General features: G+C 36.1%; 1 pseudogene across 1 annotated transcript in view; it reads right to left on the reverse strand.

Annotated features, from left to right (window-relative positions):
• Positions 1-828: 828 nt before the first annotated feature.
• The window catches only part of LOC106998006 (ADP/ATP translocase 2-like), a 133315-nt pseudogene continuing 106403 nt past the window's right edge, over positions 829-27740 (reverse strand). Inside the window, exon 2 of the transcript XR_003728909.2 lies at positions 829-4512. The product of XR_003728909.2 is annotated as an ADP/ATP translocase 2-like (transcript). The remainder of the gene's footprint in view (positions 4513-27740) is intronic.

Here is a 27740-nt window from a genome sequence, read left to right on the forward strand (position 1 = left end):
TTTTGAAACATATGATACATTATTAACTATAGTCATCCTACTCTGATAATAAATATTCATTCTGTCTAACTGTTTCTATCCTTAACCAGCCTCTCCTCATGCGCTTCCCACACACTCTTCTCAGCCTCTGGTAGCTATCATTCTACTCTTTACCTCTATAAGATCAACTTTTTTAGCTCCAGTATATGAATGAGAATATGCAATCTTTGTCTTACTGTGCCTGGCTTATTTCACTTAACATAGTGATCCCTAGTTCTGTCCACATTGCTGCAAATTATAGAATTTCATCCTTTTTCTAGTCAAATAGTACTCCAGTGTGGGTATATACCACATTTTCTGTATTCATTATCTGATGTTAGACACTTAGGTTGATTCCATATCTTTGCTATTGTGAATTATACTGCAGTAAACATGAGGGTACAGATATCTCTTTGATATACTGATTTCCTTTCCTTTAGATAAATACCCAGTAATGGGATTGCTGGATTGTATGGTAGTTCTATTTTTAGTTTTTAAAGAAATTCCTATACTATATTCCATAGTGGTTGTACTAATTTACATTCCCACCAACAGTGTATAAAAGTTCTTTTTTCCCTCTACATCTTCATCAGCATCTGTTATTTTTTGTCTTTTTAATACTAATAGCCATTCAAACTAGGGTAAGATTAGATTAGTAATATTGAACTTTTTAATATACCTGTTGACATATATGTATGTCATACATCTATGAAGACATATATGTATGTCTTCTTTTGAGAAATATCTTTTCATGTATTTTGTCCACTTTTTAATGGGATTACATGCTTTCTTGCTGTTGAGTTGTTTTAGTTTGTTTTCTTTTTTGGGTATTAGTCCCTTGTCAGATGAATAGTTTGCAAATATTTGCTCCCATTCAACAGGTTGTCTTGTCACTCTGGTTATGATTTCTTTTGTTGTGCAGAATCATTTTAGTGTATTATAGTCCCATCTGTCTACCTTAGGTTTTGTTTCCTGTGCTTTTGAGATCTTAGTCACAAAATCTTTGCATAGACCAATATCTTGAAGTATTGTTTTCTCCTAGTAATATTTTATTTTCAGGTGTTATGTTTAGGTCTTTAATACATTTTGAGTTGATTTTTTTATATGGTGAGAGATAGAGGTCTAGTTCATTCTTTTGCTTATGTGTATCCAGTTTTCCCAGCACTATTTATTGAAGAGGATGTCCTTTCTCCAGGGTATGTTCTTGGCACCTTTGTTGAAAATAGTTGGCTGTAAATACCTGGATTTGTTTCTGGGTTCTGTATGCTGTTCCATTGGTCTATGTGTCTGTTTTTAATACCAATACCATGCTAATTTGGTTACTATAGCCTTGTAACATATTTTGAAGTCAGTTAGTGTGACACCTCCAGGTTTGTTCTCTTTGTTCATAATTGCATTGGCTACTCGGGGTCTTTTTTGGTTCCATACAAATTTTAGGATTTTTTTTTCTTTCTGTGAAAAACGACATTGGTATTTTGATAAGAATTGTGTTGAATATGTAGATTGCCTTCAGTAGTATGGTCATTTTAATAATAATTCTTCTAATTCAAGAGCATGGGATGTCTTTCCATTTGTTTGTGTCATCTTCAATTTCTTTTCTCTTCTTTTCTTTAGAGACAGGGTCTCACTGTGTCATTCAGGCTCCAGTGCAGTGGTGTGATCATAGCTCATTGTAACCTCAAACTCCTGGGCTCAAGCAATTCTCCTGCCTTAACCTCCCAAGTGGCTAGGTCTATATAGACATGTGTCACCATACCCAACTTTTTTTTTTTTTTTTTTTTTTTTTTTTTTTAGAGAGAGAGAGGCTTTTGCTATGTTTTCTAGGCTGGTCTTGAACTCCTGGACTCAAGAGATCCTCCCACCTCAGCCTCCCAAAGTGTTGGGATTACATGCATGAGCAATCACACTCAGCTGTCTTCAATTCCTTTCATCAGTGTTTTGTTGTTTTCCTTGCAGAGATCTTTTACCCCCTTGGTTAAATTTATTTTTAGGTATTTTTAAACTATTGCAAATGAGATTGCCTTCTTGGTCTCTTTTTAGCTATTTCATTATTGATAAATAAAAATGCTACTGATTTTTGTATATTTATTTTGTTTCCTGCAAATTTATTTGATTTGATTATCAAGTCTAAGAGTTTTTTGGTGGAGTCTTCAGATTTTTCTAAGTAAAAGATCATGTCATCTGCAAAAAGAAACAGTTCGACTTCTTCTTTTCCAATTTGGATACCTTTTATTTCTTCTCTTGCCTGATTGCTCTGGTGAGGACTTCCAGTATATAAATATAAAACTCACTGGTAGAGGAAACACACAAACAAGGAAGAGAAAGGACTCATGTTACCACTACAGAAAGCCACCAAACTATGATGACAAGCAATAAAAGAGAAAGAAAGAAACTAAGGACATACAAAACAACAATGAACAAAACTACAGGAATAAGCCTTCACTTACCAATAATAACCTTGAATGTAAACAGATTAAATTATCCACTTATAAAATATAGACTGGCTGAATGGGTCCAAAAACATATGATCCAATTGTATGCTATCTACAAGATAGATACTCGTAAAGACACACATATATAGACATATCCCATCCATAAAGACACATATAGACTGAAAGCAAAGGAATTAAAAAAAAATTTCCACACAAATGGAAACCAAAAGTGAGCAGGAGTTGCTATGCTTATATCACATAAAAGAAACTTTATGTCAAAACAGTAAAAAAGAGACAAGGACGGTAGTGAGATAATGATAAAGGGGTAGATTCAGCAAGAGAGTATAACAATTCTAAATACATATGCACCCAACACTGAAGCACCCGGATGTATAAAGCAAACATTATCCAAAGGGAGAGGTAGACTTCAATGCAATAATAGTTGGGGACTTCAACCTCCATCAACACTAGACAGATATTCTACACAGAAAGTTAACAAATAAACATTGAATCTAAAGTGAACTTAAATTTCACTTTAGATCAAATAGACCTAACAGACACCTACAGAACATTTTATTCAACAACTACAGAATATACATTCTTCTTCTTGGCACATGAAACATTCTCCAGGTCATATGTTTGATCGCAAGATGAGTCCAACAATTTTTTTTAAAGATCAAATTTATACCAACTATCTTCTCAGACTACAGTGAATTAAAACTGGAAATTAATTTAAAAAAGGAACTTTGGAAACTGCAAATACACAGAAATTAGACAACATTCTCCTGAACCACCACTGGGTCAAGAAAAAAAAATTAAGAAGAATTTTTTTAAATTTTAGATTTTTTTTATTTCTCCAAATTTGTTATGTATCAGGAGTGACTGAAATAAAAAATATAATTGAGTCCCGTCATCATCACCATCATCATCATGGAAATGGCTTTAAGAGAAAACTGGTCAGATGAATATTATTGCTTCTCATTTTCAACGAATAAATAGTTGCCACTGATAAATTGACGGCCAGGAGTCTGTCAAGAATGCTCAACATATGTTATATAATACAACACACCCGTTCACGGCGGGGGGAAATCCTAGGAAATAACTTATGTGTGGTTCTTGATTTAATCATACAAGACAAGCACGAAAGCACCACCCATGCCTCTGAGAACACTGGACCATGCACCCTTGAGAAAAGCTTTGCCTCCTTCATCAGGAGCAACCTTCTTTAGTAGTCAAGCATGTCTGTGTACATGAAGTCAGTTCCTTTGCGCCCTGACTGCATCATCATGTGGGGGCAAACGGTGTCAAATGGATAGGAAGCCAACCCACCAAGGGCAGTGGCAGTCTGTGCGATCATCCAGCTGAGGACAATGTGAGTGTTCTTGGGATCCGGAAGCATTCCGTTTCTAGTGTCATAGATACCGAAGTAGGCAGCTCAGTAGATGGTAATACCCTGCACAGACACGTTAAAGCCTTGGTACAGGCCCTTAATCCCATTAGATTTGCATATCTTAACCAGGCAGTCACCAAGGCCTCGGAATTCCCTTTTGCTCCAGCTTCACCCACATCGGCTGCTAGACGGGTAGGGGCAAAATCAAGAGGGTACACAAAACACAAGGATGTGGCCCCAGCGGCACCGCCTGATGCTAGATTCCCTGCAAAGTAGTGTCAAAACTGGGTCCTCTTGTCCACCCCACCCAGGAAGATCTGCTTGTGTTTATCTTTGAAGGCCAAGTTGAGAGCCTGGATGTGGAAGTATCTGATGACATTGGCCAGGTTACTGCGCCAGAAGGACAGGACTCCCCTGCTCCTTGGGAATATGGACCACACAGTCTATAATGCCCTTGTATTACTTACCTGCGGTGATCTGTTTGCTGGCATGCTGCAGCAACAGCTTGACCTGGTCGATGGGTGCTATCGCCGTCTTGAAGATGGCTGCGACCACTCCACCTGCCAGGAAGTCCATGGCGAAGGACACAGTGGCATCTGTCACGTTGAAAGAAAAGAGGAGGCAGGCTGCTGCGGGACGGGACTGGGTGGGCAACCGGCTTTGACTCCGGGGCTGCGAGAGAAGAAAATTTTAAAAAATTGAAACGAATAAAAATGGAAACACAACAAGCCCAAACCTCTATGTTAAAAGGGAAGTTTATAGAAACAAACACCTACATCAAAAAAGTAGAAAGATTTCAAACAATCTAATGAAACACTTTAGGAACTAGGAAAGCAAGAACAAGCCAAACCCAAAATTAGTGGAATAAAAGAAATAATAAAGATCAGAGGCCGGGCGCGGTGGCTCAAGCCTGTAATCCCAGCACTTTGGGAGGCCGAGATGGGCGGATCACGAGGTCAGGAGATCGAGACCATCCTGGCTAACATGGTGAAACCCCGTCTCTACTAAAAAATATAAAAAACTAGCCGGGCGAGGTGGCGGGCGCCTGTAGTCCCAGCTACTCGGGAGGCTGAGGCAGGAGAATGGCGTAAACCTGGGAGGCGGAGCTTGCAGTGAGCTGAGATCCGGCCACTGCACCCCAGCCTGGGCGGCAGAGCAAGACTCCGTCTCAAAAAAAAAAAAAAAGATCAGAGAAGAATTAAACAAAATATAGATGCAATAAACAATATAAAGGTCCAATGAAACAAAAAGTTGGTTGTTCAAAAAGAGAAATAAAACTGATAAACCACTAGCTAGACTAATAAGAAAAGAGAAGACCCAAATTTTAAAAATCAGAATGAAAAGGAGATACTAAAACTGATTCCACAAAAATACAAAAGATCATCAGAGATCTTTGACATGAACATATCATATGAACAACTATACGCTAACAAACTGGAAAATCTAGAGGAAATGAATAAATTCCTGGATATATGCAACCTACTAAGATGGAATCTGGAAGAAATAGAAAACCTGAACATACTAATAAGTAATGAGATTAAATCAGTAGTAAAAAGTCTTCCACGACAACAAAAAAGCCCCAGGACCAAACGACTTCACTGCTGAATTCTACCAAATGTATGAAGAAAAATTAACACCAATTTCCCCCAAAGTATTCCAAAAATTTCAAGAGGATGGAATTCTCCCTAACTCATTCTGTGAGGCTAGCATTACCTTGCTACCAAAACCAGACAAGGACACAATGACAAAAGAAAACTATAAACCAATATCCCTGATGAACATAGATGCAAATATCACCAACAGAATACTAGCAAACTGAATTCAGTAACATATCAAAAAGATAATACACCACAATCAAGTGAAATTTATCCCAAGGATATAAGGATGATTTAACACATGCAAATCAGTAAACATGAAACATCACTGGGACAGACTAAAGGATAAAAACAATATGATCATCTCAATAGACACAGAAAGAGCATTTGTTAGAATTCAGTGTCTCTTCATGATATAAAAAAAAAAACCCTCAACAAACTAGGCATAGAAGGAATATACCTCAGCATAATAAAGGTCATATATGATAAACCCACAGCTAACACCTTACTGAATGGGGAAAAGTCGAAAGCCTTTCCTCTAAGAACTGGCACAAGACAAAGCTGCCCCTTTTCACCCCATTCCTATCCAGCTGATCCTGGCCAAGCTGGGTTCCTTCAAAATTTTAAAAATACAGTACATATCACTACACACCTGCTATAATGGCTATAATTCAAAAGACAAATAAGTTTTGGTAAGGATGTGGAGAAACTGGAACCCTGATAACATTGCTTGTAGGAATAGAAAATAGTACAATCACTTTGGAAAACAACTTGGCAGTTTCTTAAAAAGTGAAACTTAACACACAATTCAACAATTCTACTCTTAGGAATTTACCCAAGAGAAAGAAAACATACATCCGCACAAAGACATTTAGATAAAAGTTCATGACAGTATTATTCATAATAGCCCCAAACTGAAAAAAACTCAACTGTCTATCAATTGGTGAATTAATAAACAAAATGTAGAATATTCATATAATGGAACATTACTCAGCCATAAAAAGAATTACATTCTAATATATGCCATAGAATGAATGATCTGCGAGTCATTATGCTCATTGAGAGAAGCCAAATTCAAAAGAGTATATATTGTATGTCTCCATTTATATGAAATGTCCAGAATGGACAAACCTATTAAAACAGAAAATTAGATAAGTAGTTACTTATTACCTCAGAGGGTGGGGAAACTTAAGGAAAATGGGAAATAACTGCTAATGCATAAGCAATTTCTTTTGGGGATGATAAATATGCTCTAAAATGGATTGTGGAGATTGCTGCGTAACTCTCTGAACATACTGAAAGCCATTAAACTGTATATTGCAAATAGATCAACACTATGGTACGTGAATCATATCTCAATAAAGCTGTTTTTATTCAAAAATGAAAAATGCAGTAGAAAATGGGAAGCTAAGCTTTAGGACAGCTAACAAGAAGAAACAGAACAGAATGGGAAGAGGGTCAGGAGTGAGACAAGGAAGCTGAGCATTATATGTTGGAGTCTGGTGAGCAGACGGAAGGTCTGGAGTTGGTGGGGTGAATGACTGAGGGGTTCATTCCTGACTCTACCCAGAGCTGAGTGCTTAATGAATATTAGAAGATAATGCTCGATAGCATCATTAGGGGGCAGAAGAACAGCGTCAATACCTGCAACCAGCTGTGACTAACCAGTACCTGCCTGGGTTTTCTGGATTTATATGATCACATAGAGAGAGGGAGGGATCCCTAATGATCAGGCCCATTAATTGTCCCATTATTGATGAGAGTGGGATCTCAGTGTGGATTAAATTTGATCCAGATAAATACTGCAAGAAAACTGCCTGAAGTGGGCATGATGATTATCTCATTGATATTCATTCTCTTTCTTCCCCATTGTGTAGTGACCCTGAAGTTTGGGGAGACTGATCTTCAAGGACATGCCTTGAATAGTATCAGTTACTCAAAGTAAACCCATCTCCTTTGCCACAGTACAGAACTACATCCCATAAAATGTTCTGCTTTTTGCTATAATGGTTCTTGAAAAGTCATATCATTTTCAGACAATTCATTGTTTTCTATGTAAGGCTTTTCCTTTTTACCCCAAAACACACTAAATGAAAAATAGAAGTAGTAGGAATAATAAATAATTAAAATAATAAATATTATTTTTGACATTGACATATTCAATTTACTCAGACATGTTCAATTTACTCAACACAACATTTTCTAGTCAGACAATTTCATATGAATCTAATTTGAATTTTGAGCAATGTCTAGAAAAACACAAAAAATTGACTTTGCTTATGCATGCCAAATAAAAGGGATAAAAGATTTGCAGCTTCCACAATGCTTAGTATGTTGTGAACCTATACTATTTCCACATGTTTCAAAGCTTTCATTTTCTTAGTTTTGATTTTATCCCAAAACTAATTTTGCATGCTGTGATTTTTCAGTGTAGTTTAAGAGCAAGATCACCAAAGTCCCAAAAGGTTTAACAAGAGATGAAGAAAACGGCACAAAAATAAGACAAAGAATAAATCAGTAAACCCTTAGAATATTCTATTTTAAGCCAAACTTGAATTTTTGTTTTCAAATTACTGGATTTTTAAAAATTGTGTAAACTTATTTGAACTGTTATATAAAATTATCAAGTACCTTGATTTGGGACTAAATGCATCACAATTTTTCTTTTAAAATGAAAAAATATTTTTTGCACTTAGCAACAGAGGTTTCAGGAAGGAATTAGATATTAAACAAGGAATATGTTTTAAGCAATTCAGGAGTAAGTTAATCAAAGCATGACATTTCTCTTATAGGATTTGGTTCAGTGGTTGCCCATTGGGAACCATATGAGTCAGAAAATTCATATGATGGTTAGAGAAGGGTTCCTTCTCTTCATAATTGTGGACTTAAAGTATCCAGTTCTGTGGGTACTGGTACCATTTTGTGACCATGTCAGGGAGATAGATTGCTTTGGATTGAGGCCTACATGACAGGCAGAATGAAGAGGCAGAAAGAATCTATGGCTTTGAGGATGTGATTTAGCTGCCAAATTAAACTAAACAGAAAAATCATATTTCTTGAGTTTCCAGTTATGTCTCTGCTGCTTACAGTTTGTTACAGCAAACTGATCTGGGTGTTTTTTTAATACATTTCAACCAAAAGTGTCATAAAATGGGTTTTTAGTTTCCAAAAGTATGGCAGAATACATGTGCAGAGAAATCCTTCCAGGAGTAAGAAAAATAATATTAAGCAAATACTTAAATTTTTTTTTTTTTTGGAACATTGCTGAACTGGAAGTAAAGAAATGGAACTAGAGGAAACAAACAATGAGACAATATGATTCCATGAGGATTAGCTGAGCCCTAGAGCTTGCATTATCCTTGAGAATATCTGCCAATTATTATAGCCTGAAGTCTGGGTTTTAATTGGCAAACGTTTGAAGAACAGAAGCCAAACCAGGTGCCAGAGTAGAGTAGAGAAAGTAGGATCAGAGAGTAGAGAAAGTAGGTCCTGCATGAAACCAGGACCACTCACAGTGTGACACTCACAGTGGGTAAACAAGAGACGAATGTGACCCACAGCAGGGAAGATATTCCTTCTCTTTGCATGGAGCAGAAATAAAGAAAATAAGTCCCCCCTGAGAAGTCTTAACCACAAGCCATATTCCCATCATTTTGCCACTGAAATTGATATTGCCTAAAAAAATTTAAACTAGATATTGAGTTTGAAAGTTGGTAATGCCGCAGGTACTATTGTTATGAAGAAATGTATTTTATTTGCAGGCCTCAAATAAAATATTATGAACTCACAATAAAAATGATTAATACACATGCAAAGAAGCCACCATGAATAAAAAATTTAGCATAAATAACAATTCTAGAAGCATCTGTACATTAATAAAAATAAAACCCTTCAAAACTTTTGGAACATAGCCAGTAGTCTTTATAGGGAAACTTAAAGCCTAAAATTCTTGTATTAGGAAAAAAATCAAAACATGATTACCTAAGCATTTATCTTAAGATGTTAGAAAAAGAAGAGCAAAAGTCAGTCATTCTTCACTTCACTCGATGATGATACATGCTGAGAAATGCATTGCTAGGCAATTTTGTCATTGTGCAACCATCATAGGGTGTACTTACATAAGCCTGGATGATAAAGCACACACACACCTAGGCTATATGGAATAGCCTATTGCTCAGAGGCTACAACCTGTACAGCATGTTACTGTACTCAATGTTGTAGGCAATCATACTGCAATGGTATTTGTATATCTATACATATCTAAATACAGAAAAGACACAGTAAAAATACTGTATAAAAGATTTCATTTATTTTTTTCTTTTTATTATTATTATTATTTTTATTATATTTTATATTTTAGGGTACACATGCATAATGTGCAGGTTTGTTACATATGTATACATGTGCCATGTTGGTGTGCTGCACCCATTAACTCGTCATTTACATTAGGTATATCTCCTAATGCTATCCCTCCCCCCTCCCCCCAACCCCACAACAGGCCCCAGTGTGTGATGTTCCCCTTCCTGTGTCCAAGTGTTCTCATTGTTCAATTCCCACCTATGAGTGAGAACCTGCGGTGTTTGGTTTTCTGTTGTTGCGATAGTTTGCTGAGAATGATTGTTTCCAGCTAAATCCATGTCCCTGCAAAGGACATGAACTCAACTTTTTTATGGCTGCATAGTATTCCATGGTGTATATGTGTCACATTTTCTTAATCCAGTCTGTCATTGATGGACATTTGGGTTGGTTCCAAGTCTTTGCTATTGTGAATAGTGCCACAATAAACATACGTGTGCATGTGTCTTTAGAGCAGCATGATTTACAATCCTTTGGGCATATACCCAGTAATGGGATGGTTGGGTAATTTTCAGATTCAATGCCATCCCCATCAAGCTACCAATGACTGTCTTCATAGAATTGGAAAAAACTACTTTAAAGTTCATATGGAACCAAAAAAGAGCCCGCATTGCCAAGACAATCCTAAGCCAAAAGAACAAAGCTGGAGGCATCAGGCTACCTGACTTCAAACTATACTACAAGGCTACTGTATAAAAGATTTTAAAATGCTACACTTGTTTAGGGCACTTACCATGAATAGAGCTTGCAGGACTGGAAGTTTCTCTGGATGAGTCAATGAGTGAGTGGTGAATGAATGTGAAGGCCTAGGACATTACTGTATACCACTTTATAAACACAGTATACTTAGGCTACACTAAATTTATTTTTAAATATTTTTCTTCAATAATAAATGAATCTTAGCTTACTGTAACTTTTTTACTTTATCAATTTTTAAATTATTTTTAACCTTTTTACTCTTTTGTAGTAACAATTAGCTTAAAACACAAACACATTGCACAGTTGTACAAACATATTTTTCTTCATATTTTTATTCTATAAGCTTTTTTCTGTTCAAAATTTTTTTGGTTTACTTTTGTAACTTTTTTGTTAAATAAGACACAAACATTCACATTAGCCTAGCCTATACAGGGTCAAAATGATCAATATCACTGTCTTACACCTCCATATCTTGTCCCATCGGAAGGTCTTCAGGGCAATAACATGCATGACAGGGCAAGAACTGTCATCTCCTGTGATAACAATGCCTTCTGGAACACCTCCTGAAGGACCTACCTGAGGCTGTTTTACAGTTAACATTTTTTTCATAAGTAGAAGGAATATGCTCTAAAATAGTAATAAAAAATACAGTACAGTAAACACATAAATGAGTAACATAGTCCTTTATCACCAAGTATTATGTTCTACACATCATTGCATGTGCTATACTCATACATGACTGGCAGCAAAGTGGGTTTGTTTACACTAGCATCACCACAAACAAGTGAATAATGTGTTATGTTACAATGCTAAGAAGTCACTGTGGGAAAGGAATTTTTCAGCTCTATTATAATATTATGGAGGGCATCATATATGCACTCTGTTGTTGACTGAAATGTCATTATGTATCACACAATTATAAACCTAGAAAACGTAGGAGTAAGAAGAAATAAAATAATAGAGACAAGAGCAGAAAAGCATAAAGTAAAAAACTTCATACTACAAAACCAAAAATGATTCTTTGAAAAACTAATGATATTGACAAACCTCAGGCGAGATCGATTAAGGAAACAAAAGAGACAGCACAAAAGATTAGGAATGAATAAGAAGGTGTAACTAAAGAGGCGGCAGAGATCAAAATGGCAAGAAAATATAAGTAATTTTAATGTTAACACATTTGAAAAATTAAGTGAAATGAACAAAATACTTTTAAAAGTTACCAAAATTGACTCAAAATTAGTCAAGAAATAAAAATCCTAAGGTTATCTGTAGTACATAATTCTCCCTTGAGAAAAACAGCAGATTCATGCAGTTTTACAGGAGCATTCAAAGAAACATTCAAAGAAAGGTAACTCCAAACCTGAACCTCCAGTTAACAGAATAAAAGAGAAGGTTTTCCAATTCAGCTTACATATTTAATGTATTTTATTATCAAAAGTAAAGAGAGTAAAAGAAAGGGGAAAAACAGGCCAATCTTATTCATTAATGCAAGGACAAAAAAAGAAGTCTTTTTTTTTTTTTTTTTGAGATGGAGTTTTGCTCTTTGCTCCTAGGCTGGAGTACAACGGCATGATCTCCGCTCACTGCCACCTCTGCCTCCTGCCTCAGCCTCCTGAGTAGCTGGGATTACAGGTGCCTGCCACCACGCCCGGCTAATTTTTGTATTTTTAGTAGAGATGGGGTTTCCCCATGTTGACCAGGCTGGTCTTGAACTCCTGACCTCAGGTGATCCCACCCACCTCGGCCTGTCGAAGTGCTGGGATTACAGGCATGAGCCACGGCACCCGGACAAAAAAATTCTAAAAAAGGAAAAGTATAAATTGAATTCAGCAATGTAAAAAAGATGATATATAATTACCAAGTTGGATATAATGTAGGAATGCAATTTTAACATTATAAACATTAGATTTAACATTACAAAATCTGTTAAGTAATGTATCATGTTAATATATTAAAGGAGAAAATATTATTTTAATAGGTATAGAATACACAGTTGATAACATTTAATGATCATTTTTGATACAAAACCCCAGTGGACAAGTCATAAAAATGAATTTCTTTAACCTGAAAAAGTTATGCATGGAAATTTTATAGCAAACATTATAATCAATGGTGAATCATTATAATCATTCACAATATAACTATTACTATTCAACATTGGATTAAATATCATAGCCAGTGCAATAAGGAAAAAAAAAGAAATGCTATAAGGATTGGAAAGTTAATTATTATTATTCAGAAACAACATGGTTTTCTACAAAATAGGAAACCTGAAGGAATTCTGCCCGAATTATTATAATTCATCATTTGGGGAAATAATGCAATAAATTTGTTGTTTCTGGCAAAGTTACCATATAAGATTAATAACTAAAAGTCAGTGGCATTTTTAATGGCAGCAACAAACAGCTAGAGAAAAATTTTAAAATGTACTATTTACAATAGTTTAAAAAAAAAAAAAAAAGTACCCAGTAAGATTCTAACAGAAAGTATGTAAAAACATGTTTTTGTTTGGTTGGTTGGTTTTGGTTTGGGTCATTTTGAGTGTATTTCTTAAGACAAATCAAACAGAAACCTAGGCTGTCATTTTAGTGGGGTTTCTAAAGGGAGTAGAGGTAAAATGGATATTTTTAATACAGACTTGCATCCAATCCTTTTTTCTTAAGTCCCACCTGTATCCTACTTCCAGAATAACAGGGGTCAAGAACCCTGAAGCTTTGCAGGTTCTTCAATGGCAATTACTGTGCTTCTAAATTTTTCCCACTAATGGCTTTATTCAGATTTCATGGATCTGCTACATCAGTTACCACACAACCATCCACCATTCATATTCGACTACCTTCTCCCCTCTCGTCGCTTTGCCCTGTAGCATTTCCACTTCCCCAACCACTTTCTCTTCCCTTCAATCCCTTGACAGTTTTTTGAGAGTTTCTGGGAGAATGTGGAGTTGAGTATGTGTGTTTAATTCTCCATTTTTACCACCAGCCCACTCTAACTTTCTACAAGCATATCTCTGAGAGAAATCAGGTATTCACTTGGAAATCAGGTTTATCAAGTATGTATTTGGTAATGGAAGAAAAACCATGCTCTTTTTTTTCCCAGCAGGGTTGATTGTTCCTGGAAATTCTAACCAGTGGACAGCAACACACTAATTGGCTTAGCCTATATGCCAAGTTTATTTAACCTGGGTTGAGGGTATTACCAGTGACTGAGTCAGGGTCAAGTATAACAAATGGTTCCAGAGGGGATACCAAAATGTTGCTCTTTGGGGCCTGTTTAAATGTAGATTTCCTCTCAGGAGTAGGGTAAGAAGAATCTAAGGCACCCTACCAGATACCCCATTAAGCAGAACTTTGATGCTTTGGTGAGGCCAAAATAAACAAAGCATGACAGCAGTGATTTATGCCTTTCCCTCTTCTCATGACTGAGAAGAAAAGATATACAGTAATGTAATGACATGCCTTTTGGACTTCCCCTTTTGCAACTGATGTTTAATATGCACTGGTTGCTACTGCTGTGCTTTCTCAAGTTTTTCATATTACACATGTACCTCAAGGTGATTGTTCACAACTGACATAGTTTTAGAAATACTTTTTAATTATGATTTAAAAGATAATAGTTGTAAGAACTTTACTAATTTAGGCTGTGGATTCTTATCTACAGCTGAACAAAATTACACTCTAATTTCCTTCAAAACTTGTAATTTAGCACAGAATCAAATCTTTCCTTTCATCTTCAGATCTTCTGCCTAGTTTCCAAATCCCTAGAGATCAATCTAATCCTCTAAGATTCTCTTCCTTTTAACTCTTTCCTTTTCGGGATCTCAGATCATGAACCCTCTTTTCAAAACCTATCGTCGAGGGACTGGCATCAAATCTAGGACAACATTGAAAATGTTGAACAATTGATCTAATGACCACTGACCAAGGAGATTTTGTTTCTATATTCATCACAGGTGCCCCTGTATCCTTGCAAAATACCTTAACCCCAGCTTTTCTCCCCTTTGTAAATGAAAATTATAGCATTTGTAATCAGTGTCTTTATGCAGGGGAAGCGTGTATAGAAAGAAAAATATATAAAGGTATCAGTGTGTACTATTGTTCCCAGTTTTCTATGGTTAGTACTGAAATATTATGAAAAAGAGAATAAAATAAAAGTGTAAGGAGAAACAAGAAAAAAGAGAGAATAATGAGAATTATATATAAGAATATAAAGTGATTCTTTTAGAGGGAAATGTAGACATAGATTTCTTCAAGAAGTTTCTGCCCAAATAAGTGATACAGGAAAAATCATCATGAAGTATATATAACAAGCTTAATAGAAAAACTAACAAAGCAGTGAATAAAAATAAAAGGGAGACTTTGTTATCTCAGTTGGAGAAAATGGGAAGTGAGAAGTTTATTTTATAGAAATATTATTTTAAACAAGCCTTAAAAAGATATTTTTTAATGTTCAGAAAAGAAATGTCATGCTGCTGTATTTATACCTTAAAAAAATCATCTGCTTGGCTCTTTAAAAATTGAACCTGCTCTTGTTTCAACGTTATATCCCCCTTGAAGCCTTTCCCAATTTCCAAAACACAATTAATTACTCTCCCCTTAAGGTCTCATAGGACTTTGAAGTTACTTGTCTTGTAGCATTGTAGTTAACATTTTTCTGTGTTATTCCTCCCCCTTAGGACTTGAGCTACTCTAGGAAAAAAACAATATGACTTATTCTTTTAACCCCAGGGCTGAGATCCATAATACGAATAAAAGAGAATTTTCTTTTTTATTCTTTTCCACTATGTATTGCCTTTTTAAGGTGGACATTTAACTAGACATTCAAACTTGTTTATGATAATGTCTCTTCACACTTATTTACAAGATATTTATCATTTCTTTTACTTAAGATACAAGCTCTTTCTAAAATTCTAATTCTATTACACCAAATATATATTTTATATAAAATAAAATGGCAATAACATCTATCTGCATTTAGTGATGATGTTTATCATCCATATAAACAGACAGAATTTCTTTATCAGTGTATTACATAACAAAGTTAAATGCCTTAGTAGAATTTTTTGAAAGTCACCTGTACCTTACTGCAAGTTGTTTCCATGCAGGAATGCCAATGACAACATCCTGTTTCAATGAGTAGTTTTCTAAATTTGAGGTATATCTTGTCAGAAACCAGTGGAGAGAAAAAATATAATTATTCCAAACTTTCACAACACAGTTGACTCTTTTACAACCTCCCCTTACCCCCCAAATAATTGTCTAAATGAAAGGAATACAAACAGTAGGGTGGCTTTGTTTTGTTTTGTTTTGTTTTGCTTTGAAATGCTTGAGTTAATCACTCAAGGGAGAAAAAAAGTAAATGACATAATATAACTCCATTGACACAGGGACAAAGCACGGGTTAGGCTATAGACCTTAAGATTTCCTGTTTGGTTCCCATTTCAACACTTCTGTCATTAACTGTATACCTTTGTCCATAACATTTTAATCTCTCTTAGACTAAAACATATACAGGACAATATGATAGCCAATCCTCTTTCCAATACTTCTGCAGCGCTCCCACCTTATAACAAAGCCTTTTTCTATTTATGTAAACCAAGTACGTTGGTTGGGATTAAATCCTGACCCACCCCATATAGAATTCCAGTCTACACCAAGTAGCATTGCGGGGAAGCTCTAGCATGCATGCGTACATAATCACACTCCATGCCCTCAGGGTTGGAAATGTGGTTATATCTGATTATATAAAGCAGCCTTGAGCTGGTGATAGGTTCACATTAAAAGGATTAAGGCTTGCTTTGACATGGGCTGACATACAAAAATTAGATTTAATGCTAACAGCTGGAATGCTCAAGAAAATAAAGAGTAAGTAAGGGAAAGACAAATGGAGTTAAATTAGAGCAAGTGGGTGTTAAAGGCGTGCCCAGGATTATTTTCAACTCAGCTTTAAAATGTTTCAGTCAATGTCTAAAAAAGGTAGAGTTGGCATCAATTCTCATCAATGATTATAAAATATAGAAAAAAAAGTCTCAGGTGGAAATTTTCATCTTGCAAGGTAAGTATTGTACCATTGCAAACTTTTTTTTTTTTTAAGAGAAGTGACTAATCCTGGAGCTTTTAAAGTACTTTCAGCTTCACCACACTTGAAAAACATGCTAATATTTTAAAATCTAGAAGACCTGTTAAGTCTTAGGAGGCAGATTTATTTTTCTCTCAGCATATTAGCTAGAAAATTAACTTACAGGTCTGAGCCACACAGGTTAACCTTGATTACAAAGCTTTTGATGGGTGATGTGGAGTGCACCTCAAGGTATATTTGCTGAGCTGCAGGTGGTTGATAAGAACCAGGACATAAGTATCCATAAATTCCTTTTCCCCTATATACCTCTGTGCTCTGTGGACTGCCTGTGTCAGGGTCATGGGACTAAGGGTAGGGCTTATTAAAAATGCAATTTTTTTGCCTCCACTCCAGACCTACTGAAGCAAAAATTCTGAGAGTGGTGCTTAGGAACAAGCACCCTGAGTGATTCTCATGCTTACCAAAGTTTGAGAACCACTGACCTATTTTCTGACTATTCTCAATATTCTCTACACCTGATCTCTCATCTTATTTTTACTGGAAACAAAACAAAACAAACAAACAAAAAAACATACTTGCTAAACATTGTCTTTCACTGGCTTGACAATGGCATTACTAAAGTTTGAGGTCTTCACTCTAGAAGGTCTGGTAGATGAGACAAACATGAAAACAAAATGTGCCCATGCTATTGACTTTGCCTGAAGTGCTACCATCATCCCTTCCCCTTACAGCCCTGCTAAATTCCTTCCTTTTCATTCTCAAGACTCAGCTGCTGTAGCTCCTCCTATTGACTCTGAAAGCAGAGATCATTATCTCCTCCTTTGGGCCATTATTTCATATTACTGTGAAATAGACAAACTATAGAAGTGCAATTATAGTGTGACTGAAACTGTCTGCTCTGTAAAACTGCTCACTTGAGGGTAAGAGAAAATTTATTATTTTATCCCCACTTCCTAGGTGACTGTCTGTCACAGAATCAATGTTCCATCATTCTTGGTGAATGAATAAGTGATAAAGAGAGGCCACAGGATTTGGGGAGGTGATTAAATTTTGAAAGCAGCATGAATTGTGGTGAGATACTAAAATTAAATAAAAATACAGTCATCTTCAAAAGTTATAGAGACCCACATTGCCTATACCTAACACTTTATTGGACATTGGTAAATTTGCCCCTTCTATGATAAATTAAAGGGTGAACCTGGGAAGTTCAAGAACAGAAGAAGACAGACGCTTGATTTCCTTCCCTTTGGTGGTTCTGGGGGCTTGGTAAGGGCAATTAATTAGCTGTTGATTAACTCAATTCCTTTAAGAATGCTTATTTTTACTTTCAGCTATTAACATCTTAAAGTCTCTGACAAGTATAAGGATAAAGATTTGTGGGTCTCTGTAATAATTATTTGATGCGCATAGCCATGTGCATAAAACATAAAATGTTTTTTATGCTTTTAGAACTGAAAGTCTTTAATATCTTTAATTCCAGATGCTAATCCATCTAGTTTTACAAATTCCTCTATCTCTGGGCTTTACAGACTATAGATTATATTTTATACTAGTAAGTATCATTAAAATGCTGATAAATTATCATGTCACTGATTCTAAGATTTACTTTTTAAAATATTTCACATGGCAGAATTCAGGATTGTCTTAAAACTGATGACGTCTTATTTTAAATGAAATATTGTAGCTTTACTCCTATCAATAGTAACACTAAACAACTACAAGGGATCTCAAATGCTATAGCTAACGCTTGTAAAATATATAATTAAATATATACTTAGCACATAAAGAATTTGCTTGTAAGAGAATTGAAAAACAAAATTTAATGAATTTCTGTGTCTTGTAATAAAGAAGACACAGCACTTTATTTCTTAAGCTATGAAACAGACCTCAAAGTTTAAGGTATATCTTTATCTTTTTCTTTCACACCTGAAGCTATGACTTTGTGAATTGTATGTCTTCAGAAATTAAAGACTGACTGAAAGTTTATTCCAAATCATGCACATAGGGAAGTACTCTCTGGGCTAAGGAATGTAACTTATATCAGAAATACAAGCATACCTTGGATATACTGCAGGTTTGGTTCTAGACCACCTCAATAAATTGCAATAAAGGGAGTTACACATTTTTTTTGGTTCCCTAAATGTATAAAATGTATGTTTATAATATACTGTAGTCTATTAATTGTGCAATAGCATTATGTCTAAAAATAATTTGCATACAGTAATTTAAAAGTACTTTATGGCTAAAAAATTCTAACCATCATCTGAGCCTTCAACAAATTGTAAATTTTTTTTGCTGGTGGAGATTCTTGCCTTGATGCTCATAACTGCTGAATGTTCATGGAGGAGGTTGCTGTGGCAATTTCTTAAAATAAGACATCAGTGAAGTTGGCTGCATTGATTGACTTTTTTGTTTTACAAAAAATGTATCTGTAGCATGTGATGCTGTTTTATAGCATTTATTCACAATAGAACTTTCAAAACTGAAGTCAATCCTCTCAAACCCTACCACTGTTTGATTATAAGTTCATGTGATATTCCAAATTCTGTTGCCATTTCAACAATGATCACAGCATCTTCATTCGGAGTAGATTCCATCTCAAGAAACCACTTGCTCATCCATAAGAAGCAACTGCTTATCCATTCATGATTTCTTATGAGATTGCAGCAATTAAGTCACATCTTTAGGCTCCACTTTTAATTCTAATGACTTTGCTATTTCCATCAAATCTTCAGTTACTTCTTCCATTGAAGTCTTGAACCCCTCAAAGTCATCAGTGAGGACTGGAATCAACTTCTTCCAAACTCCTGCAAATGTTGATATTTTTACCTCCTCCCATGAGTCACAAATGTTCTTAATGGCATCTAGAATGGTGAACCTCTTCCAAGAGGTTTTCAATGTACTTTGCCCGAATCCAACAGGTATGGCAGATATAGTCTTATGAAATGTATTTCTTAAATAATAAGACTTGAAAGTCAAAACTACTACTTGATTCATGGGCTGCAGAATGGATGTTGTGTTAGCAGGCATGAAAACAACATTCACCTCTTTGTGTATTTTCGTCAGAGCCTTTTGGTGACCAGGTAATAATATTTTGAAAGGAGTCTTGTTTTCTGAGCAGTAGGTCTCAACAGTGGGCTTAAAGTATTCGATAAACCATGCTGTAAACAGATTTGCTGTCATCCAGGCTTTGTTGTTCCATTGATAGAACCCAGGCAGAACTGATTTAACATAATCCTTAAGGACTTTAGCATTTTTGGAATGGCAAATGAGCACTGGCTTCCCTTTAAAGTCACCAGTTGCATTAACTCCCAACAAGAGAGTTAGCCTATCCTTTGAAGCTTTTAAGTCAAGCACTGACTTCTCCTTTCTAACAATGACAGTCCTAGATGGTATCGTCTTCCAACAGAAGGCTGTTTCAACTCCATTGAAAGCCAAGTTGGCTTTTTGTTAGTTGGCTTTAAAGAAGAAGTAGCTGATTTGTCCAGACCCTCACTCTTAACCTCTGTGCTCTACAGTCCTCTACAGCCATTTCCTGTGAACCAAGGTAGGGAGCAAATTTGATCCGCCTCCAATGATGATGAGGAGGAGGTTGTGACTGGTGAGTTTTTCTCTTTAATGAAGGCAACAGAGCACAAGTGCAGAACAGGAAAATGAGTGCAGGGCCAGAAAGTGTTTCTTGTCAACGTTTCTTTTTGTTTTTAAGCCCATGGAAAAAAATATGATTGTAGTCCTTCTACAAGTAGAGGTATACCCACTAGTTCAAAATATCTTCAGAATGAACACAAATACACATCCTTAAAACTCTTCTGGCTTCAATTTGTGAGAAGGAGCATTATGAAGGTAAACAACTTGGCACTTTTATAAAAAGTACTCAGAAAAATAATTCTTTGTGTCTCAATTGGGTACATTTTAAAACCGATGTTGATGAAATATGAAAACAAGTAAATGAGTAAAATTTTGAGACAATCAGCATACTTCTATTTTCTATAAAATAGATACAGTTGACTCAAACAACACAGTATTGAAGTGCCTGGGTCCGCTTATATGCAGATTTTTTTCAATAAATCTATTGCAAAAATTTTTGGAGATTTGTGACAATTTGGAAAAAAACAGATGAGTCTTGCAGCCACAAATATTGAAAAAATTAAGAAAAAGATATGTCATGAATGCATAAAATGTTAGTAAATATTATTCTACTAGTGACTTACTACCTTAAAACCTACACAGATCTTATATTAAAAAGTCAAGATTTATCAAAACTTATGCACATACAGCCTCACAGGGTGCCTTTTGCAGTTGAGAGAAATGTAAACAAATGTAAAGATGCAGCATTAAATCATAATTACATAAATTAACTGTAGTATATACTCTACTACTGTAATAACTTCATAGCCATCTCCTCTTGCCACTGTGGTGAGCTCAAGGGTTGTGTCTGCTTAAAACATCATGTGATGCTAATCATCTCCACATGAGTGGTTCATCTTTCCAGTAAACTGCATATCCCAATAAAAAGTGATCCCTCACAGTTTTTGCATATTTTTAAACTGTGGTTAGTGCAATACCATAAACCTTGAATAATACCATGGGACTAATATGAAGTGCCACTAGTGATGCTGGTAGTGCTCCCAAGAAGCAGAGAAAAGTGGCATTATAAGAAAACGTTGAATTGCTTGATATAGATACCATAGATTAAGGTCTGCCCTTGTGGTTGCCAGCCAATTCAAGATAAATCCAGCAAAAGAATCACTGTAAGAAAAAGAAGAAGAAGAAAAGAAGAAGAAGGAGAAGGAGGAGGAGGAGGAGGAGGAGGAGGAGAAGAAGAAGAAGAAGAAGAAGAAGAAGAAGAAGAAGAAGAAGAAGAAGGAGGAGGAGGAGGAGGAGGAGGAGGAGGAGGAGGAGGAGGAGGAGGAGGAGGAGGAGGAGGAAGAGGAGGAGGAGGAGGAGACACTTGTGAAACTGTCACTGCAGCTATGCCAACAGCATAACAACTTTGCACTTTTTGTGAAGTATTTTTTATCTCGTTTTGAAAATGCAGCTTTTATGTGGGTGCAGCGTTGTTATAAGAAAGGCATACCTATCAGCTCAAATATGATTCAAGACAAAGTAAGATCATTTATATGAGAAAAATGGAAAATAAAGTGAAGGATCTAAATCTAGAGAGTTTAATGTCAGCAAGGGATGGTTTGATAATTAAAAAAAAAGTTTGGCTTTTAAAAAGTGAAGATAACAGGAGAAGCAACTTCTGCTGACCAAGAGGCTGCAGATGAGTCCCCAGAAACATTAAGAAAATCATTAAGGAGAAAAGGTATTTGCTTGAACCTGTTTTTAATGCAGACTAAAGTGCCCTATTTTGAAAAAATGCCATGAAGGACATTAATTAGTAAGGAAGACAAGTGAGCACCAGGATTGAAGGCAGGAATGGATAGGCTAACTCTACTGTTTTATGCAAATAGAGTCAGGTTCCTGATCAAGACTGCCTTTACCTATAAAGCTGCTAACCCCCAAGATTTGAAGGGAAAAGATAAACATCAGCTGCTAGTCTTTTGTTTGTACAACAATAAGGCCTTCACACTGAAAATCTTTTTCTGGATTGGTTCCGTTGATGTTTTTTCCTGAAGTCAAGAAGCACCTTGCCAGTAGGAGACTACCTTTTAAAGTTCTTTTGATAGGGGACAAATTGAACAATGCCCCTGGTCACCCAGAACCCCATGAGTTCAATGCCAAAGGCATCAAAGTGGTCTACTCACCCCCCAAACACAACATCTCTAAATCCAGGGGGTCATAAGGACATTTAAGGCTCATTACACACAGTACTCTATGGGGAAAGGATTATCAACACTGTGGAAGAGAACCCTGACATGGAGAACATCATGAAAGTTTGGAAAGATTACACCATTGAGGATGCCATTGTTATTATAGAAAAAACATAAAAGCCATCGAACCTGAAACAATAAATTCCTGGTGAAGAAAACTGCATCCAGATGTTGTACATGACTTCACAGGATTTATCACAGAGCCAATCAAGGAAATCATGAAAGCGATTGTGGATATGACAAAAAAGGTTGGGGGGAAGGGTTTCAAGATACAGATCTTAAAGAAAATCAAGAGCTAATAGATATCACAGTAGAGGAATTAAAAGATGATTTGATGGAGATGAGTGCTTCCAAACCTGTGACAGATTACGAGGAAGAAGATATAGAAGGAGCAATGCCAGGAAATAAATTGACATTAGACAATCTTGCAGAAGGGTTCCGATTATTCAAGACTGCTTTTGCCTTCTTTTACAGCCTAGACCCTTCTATGATAGAGGCACTGAGACTAAAATAAATGGTTGAAGAAGGATTGGTACCAGATAGAAACATTTTTAGAGAAATGAAAAAGCAAAAAAGTTAGACAGAAATTACAAAGGATTTCTGTAAAGTTACACTGAGTGTGACCTGCCTCTCTTGCCTCCTCTTTCACCTCCTTCATGTCTTCTGCCTCCACCACTACTGAGACAGTGAGATCAACTTCTTCTCTTTCTCCTTTTCAGCCTAGTCAACATGATGACAAAGATGAAGGCCTTTATGATGATCCATATCCACTCAATAAATGTAAATATATTTTTCTTTTCCTTATGATTTTCTTAGTAACATTCTCTTTTCTCTAGCTTACTTTATTGTAAGAATACAGTGTATAATACATATAGCACACAAAATATGTCTTAATCCAACTATTTATGTTATTGGTAAGGCTTGTAGTCAACAGCAGGCTATTAAAGTTTTTGGGAAGTCAAAAGTTATATGTGAATTTTTGACTGCACAGGGTGTTGGCACTCCTAACCCCACGTTGTTCCAGGCTCAACTGTACTCTATACACTGCCTCATCTAAGAAGACCTTCCAGATTTTACCAAATAGAATTAACTTTGTTCTCCTTTCTGATTCTCATAAAATTTGGTTGTATGCTCACTTCAGCCTTCCCAGTATTAATTATTTGGATATCTATATCCCCTAAAAGATTGTGAGTTCCAGGAGACAGGATGTCTGTTTAATAATAATGATAATAATTATTACAACTGACATTTAAATATTATAAAGTTTACAAACAATGCCTACATACATTTTCTCATTTTTTCTTTTTTCCTCACATGAGCCTTGTAATAGCTTTGCATTTTTTTTCAGCACTGCATATAATACTTTGCATATAGTAGGCTTTCAAAAATATTTTGGGGCTTAATTAAAATTAAAACTGGATTGTGTGGGTTGAATTAAAATGCTGCCAATTCTCTGAATTTTTATGTCCTGTAAAGCAATTAAGAGAGGGAAAGAAGATTTTGAATAATTTCACTTTTTCATTTGTATACAACCAATATATCCCTAAAACAAAAATTAAGAAAGTATTCATTAGACCGTTAAAATTAATTATTGCAACATCTAAACAGGGCAGGTTTAAAAATATGTGTTTATTTATCTATTAGGTCAGAACATCTCTTCTTTTTCCTGCCTCCTTTTTTTGTTCACTTGAGTCTTGGTCAGTATTCTGTAAGCTCTACATACAACATGTACATTGGGGAAATGAAAAGTCACACCAGGCTTCAAGAAAGTGATTCTGTTGGTAACCAGGACTAAGCCAGTTATGCCCATTCAACCCACTTCTTTTAGAAGACACAGCTTCTCGTAGCCCTTTGGGGCCTGCTTAAATTCGGACATTTCTCTACTGGAAAATGAACTGAAGTTATCAACCTACATTTCACTATACAGATCACTAGTAACTACAGCTGAATTATAATCTCATATGATAACTATCCCATGAGACAAAAGCTTTCTCACCATTATGCACTCGAAGTAATCGGGTTTTTCTGCCAAGACTCTTCTATTTTCATGAGCAATTTAAAAATCACTTACAACTCAGAAAATAGGTCACCGCTTCTTTCATTTTTTAAGACAGTTGCAAGCAGTGTCTACCCCATGTCAAAAACCATTTCTTATTTTCATGGGACTCAGATTGCCAATGGCTCTCTGGAACAGAAAGGTCATTCAAAAATAAATGGAATGAGAGGGTGGCTTACATAAAGAACTAGAGTTTTTTTAAAAATGAAAAACAAAACCTGAGAAGAGTACTTAGAAGCTAAATACTATTAGAGTGAGAGGTAAGACTCCTGGAAAAACAATAAAAACAGAATAGAGTTGAGAAACAGAAAGGAAAGCAATGAATTAAGAAATGATTAATGGTATTTGCATGTAGAGTACATGCAAGAAGAGAAAGAAATAAAATAAATGGTCTTGGAATTCCACCTACAACTCAGATATTTTTCCTGTAGGCATTCAGAACGTATTAAACAAAAGTAAAACTCTGCCAACAATAATGGCTGCGTTTCCACAGTCCTTTGATGGACCAGAGCTTGTTTTAGGGAATAAGGAACCAACGAAGGTTTTTGTGCACATGGTGACATGGTCTATTTGTGATTTAGAAGGGCCCCTTCTGGCGCATTATAGAAAAATTATTGGAAGGGAAAAATCAGAATAAAGAGTTGTAAGACACTGCAGTATTCTAGAAATGAGAGAAGAGTCTAGAATCCAAAAGTGACATTGAATTACAAGGAGATAACGAAGAGAAAAGACATTAGGAGATAAACTCAATTGAACTCAGTAACTCCCGGGCTAAGGAAAGTAAAAAGGAATAGCATGAAGCTAGGAAGAGAGTTCATTATTTTATAGTGCCTTGGATAGATGGTGGGAGGGTTATTGACTACATTAATCAGGAAATGGAAGAAAAGAGAAGGAGATAATGCCTTGATAAGATGAGCACACTCGATGGAGCTGACCTGAACTCAGTTGCAAATCATATCATCCACATGAAGGCAACAGTTGAAATAAAAAGTGTGTCCATAATATATTAGAAGAAGTAACACTTTTAAAAATTTGTGGAAACACATTTATACTAATTGACAGATTGCTGTTACAATAATTCAATTGATTTCCATTATTCATTAAGTACATAATTAACTTGAGAGGCATTAAGATATAATGGATAGGTGTGTCCTGCTTTACCAGCTTAGAGCACAGGAAACTTCTAACATTCAGAATAGTATGACTGAGCACCTTCCCATCCTCCTTATGACAAGAAGGTCTATTTTCCCTCCTCACTACTGAGTTCTAGGGATCTGTCCTTCTTGCTAACCTTCACTGAGAGAAAAATAAAAGCACTTCATTAATCTACCCGAAGCCCCCTTCTCTGCCACACAGCACTACTCTAGAAGGCATTAACAGTTATGCACCCTGGGCAGGCCTCCACATGGAGAGAGAAGCCCGTCAGAGGCCTGACTATCTGAAACGAACTAAGTTGAAGCTTCAGGGCCCCTCACCTGCAAGGGCCCCTGCCATGTCCCTCGAATGGGCCCTAGCAACTTCATATTCTGAATTTTGTATTCTTTTATTTTTAAAGAAGGAACCCAATATGTTATAAATTCAGGTCCAACAACACCTGAATTGGCCCTTTCCCACCCTCTCACTGCTGCTCTGAGAGCAGCTCCTCCATCCTGGGGAAGGAAGAAGCAGTCTCCTGCCTCTCTGTCCAGTTTATGGTTGTGCCATAAGATGGTAGACCTGGGATTCTCAGGTACAACTCTTCAGTGACAGCAGTGGAGTTTAATCATGGACAAATGCAGGAAGTATGCATGATCCTCACCTAAGATGAATAAATTATTGCAACATGAGCTGTGATCTGATGCAGTGTTTCCCACATCACCCCAGGCTCTGGTATGAGTGCCAGGCACCAGTTCCAGCTTTTTCTCTTCCAGAAGGTTCCCCTAAAAGTCTTCTGTGGTTCTTACTGCCAACTGGTCTCAAACTAGGACAGCTCAGCAACCAGGCATTGTAGTGACATTGAAACTCAGAGCTTCAGGGTCTCCTTCCCATTTCTCCCCAAAGTCTCCTTGGCCTTTATGCAAATTTGAGCAACTTACTCATCACCAGAAACCTCCAAGTGTAATATTTTTAAGGCAGAAAGCCAGGCACCACCTGCCTTCAGAGCTAAAGTTCCATGTCTTATAAGCCTAAGAGGGAAAATGATACTTTAACACCTTTCCTTCACAAAATAAGTGATGCCCATTTCATTCATATAATTGAAATGGGCCATTAAATTTTTTTCCAGAACAAAAAAAGGCAGCTTCCATAATATATTTTTCTAGATAGATGTACATATATTTTGCAAACTTTAAATAGCTTCATCTCATTCTCTTTGTTCTCTCTCTCTCTCACCACACCTTGTACCATTAAAATTCTGCTTCATTGTATTTCCCTCAAAATAAATAAAATATTTATTTAGAAACGTACCTGATACAAACTAGTGTTATCCACTACCCAGGGTAAAGCTTTATGGTTCTGGGACTTACAAGATCACCTTGAACTCCTAAAATATTGCTTGATTTTTATCAAATACACAGTGGAAATCTCTAGTTGTGAATATACTGAAAATAGCCCTTTCAATGCTTCTGTGAACCTAATGGAACCTAAACTGAAAGCTACCACCTTGATTTAAACTTTGAAGGAATGTGAATAATTAAGGAGGCATATTCAGGATTTAACTTTATTTCAGAAGGATAAATGTCTCACATATGAACTTGTCTTCTAATTCAATTAACTTAAATAATGTAAGAGTTCATGTTTCACTGAAATATGATTTTTTCCCCACTATTTTGTTTTTTCTGGAAAAAAATGCAAAATTTTGCAATATTCTGCTTTTTAGAAAATGAATCCAGCAGCAATATTATCTTTTATTTTTCTACCTTTAAAAAACCAAGTTGGAGTTTGTTTTATGCATTATTTTTAAAACTTGGGAATAAGTAAACTTTTAAATAGGATATCAAAGAGAGCAAAAATCTGTAAGAATGTTTTAAAAATGAGAAGTGAGGGGGAGACTAACTCTACAAACTATTAAAACATGTTGTAACGTTAAATCAGGAGTAGTGTGAAGAGACGAGGACGACCAGGATCGACCAAAGCCTGCGTCCGGCAACTATGCCCTGCCGCCAACACCCCCACCATGCCCAAGAGAAAGGCTGAAGGGGATGCTAAAGGAGATAAAGTCAAGGTGGGGGACGAACCACAGGGAAGATCCGCGAGGTTGTCTGCTAAACCTGCTCCTCCAAAGCCAGAGCCCAAGCCTAAGAAGGCCCCTGAAAAGAAGGT

This window comes from Macaca mulatta, chromosome 4 (assembly GCF_049350105.2).
Source record: "Macaca mulatta isolate MMU2019108-1 chromosome 4, T2T-MMU8v2.0, whole genome shotgun sequence".
Lineage (NCBI taxonomy): Eukaryota > Metazoa > Chordata > Mammalia > Primates > Cercopithecidae > Macaca > Macaca mulatta.